At 44.5% G+C, this 1,583-nt stretch overlaps 1 protein-coding gene across 1 annotated transcript in view; it reads left to right on the top strand.

The window, feature by feature from the left end:
* Nucleotides 1-345: 345 nt before the first annotated feature.
* Nucleotides 346-1,583, top strand: part of mych (myelocytomatosis oncogene homolog) — a 4,210-nt gene continuing 2,972 nt past the window's right edge. The window contains exon 1 of the mRNA XM_020625156.1: nucleotides 346-560. The gene's annotated coding sequence lies outside the window, so the exon portion shown is untranslated. The remainder of the gene's footprint in view (nucleotides 561-1,583) is intronic.

Genomic DNA, 1,583 nt, shown 5'->3' with positions numbered 1-1,583 from the left:
GGCACAAGGCCAGGTAGTAAGACACCCGGCTTCTTTTCACAATCAACGTGTGTTTCTGTCCCAACTTTTACCCGCCACCATTTTTCCTAGAATCCGTCCCTGGTACATATCACTCCGCAGACAAGACAAAGTAGAACCCAACTTCAGCGTAAAATTTGAAAGTATAGCAATCAAGCCCGGTTTTCCCGCGCGGACTCGATCAAAACGGCAACAGATGATGACTATTCAAAGGGTTGTTCAATTGCAGTTAACGACTTTTTAATGGTTTATAATGTTTTGGCGCGGTTTTGCGGCGGAAGCACACGGGCAAATCTCCGAGATGTATAAATCAAGCGACCCTGGCGGCCACACCTATTCTGTGCTGTAGTAACGGAGGGTGATCCGCCCGCCGGCGATACACACCATGCTACCCTGTTCTAACTCCAATTTTACACGCAGAAAAACTCACACAAGCAGACTGTTGTAGTTTTATCTCTCTCCCACTGGACCTGGTTGGATATTTTGGACGTTTCTTCGACTTTTATATTTATTTTGAGTTTCTCTTGTAAGGACAGTTGAAGGTAAATCACACGCATGCCGATAACGAGGTTAACGTTACCTAGTGTTGGCTAGTTATTGTACACGCCATATGTTAACGTTAAATGTGTTTATTTGTGTTTGTGTGCACTTTGTCATGTTGGTCTGTGTTTCGTGCACTGTAAAATGGCGAATTCAAGAGAATGCCGGTTTCACGTGGAGACCCGGCGTCGTTAAATGCATGTGGGCTTTAAATGGCCCTTGCAGCCGGTTAACCTTTGGATCATTTTAGGGGTTTAAAGCGTTTGTGCTGCTATGTCTGTGTGCTTGTCTTCACACGGAAACACTGAACTGGGGTAGAGAGGTATATTGTTGCGTGTCTTTAGCACTAAAGTAGTAAAAGGTGGTGGAGTTTGCCGCAAACGCAGGCAGCAGAAAACGAAGACTCGGCGACTCTGGGTTCAAAACCTCATTCAGAAATGTGTGGTTTTTAGATGTTTCAGTTGGTCTGCACCAGACGTGCGAAGGTAATGTTATCATAGGCATGTTTTATTTTATTATCTTGATACGGCGCAGACTAGTCTGTATTTACGTTTTGGATCAGGTTTTCCACACTGGCGGTGTTGCACTGATAGCTGAACACAGGGGGCGCTGTTGCACATTTTTTAATATCAACAGTGGTCACAGAGTCCGATGGATCACAGATTCCAGTGTAACAGCGGTAAAAGAAAGGCAGCCTTTAACTCCCAGAGGCTGTCTGCACCACACACACACTGCTGCTTTGTCCTCCAGCACCGCCCGCTGTACATACACAAACCCTAAGACCTCAGCAAAATTATAGGATCTCTTCTCTGCTGTGCTTGCTCTTTGTTTAAAACTTACTGTGTAGTGTTTGCAATATGATTTAATTTTTTTTGGTTTGTAATAGAAGCACAAAACAAGCATGTCCTGACTGGTTGGTGTAGTTGTGCAAAATTCCCTTTGGCTTTTTACATGGCAATTCTCCAGGCTTTGTACTGAGCAGAGTGGTTTTTGTTGGTCTCTAAAATGAGCCCTAAAAGTGCTGC

This window comes from Monopterus albus, unplaced genomic scaffold, assembly GCF_001952655.1.
Source record: "Monopterus albus unplaced genomic scaffold, M_albus_1.0 scaffold347.1, whole genome shotgun sequence".
NCBI lineage: Eukaryota > Metazoa > Chordata > Actinopteri > Synbranchiformes > Synbranchidae > Monopterus > Monopterus albus.
This window is presented reverse-complemented; position numbering and strand designations above follow the sequence as displayed.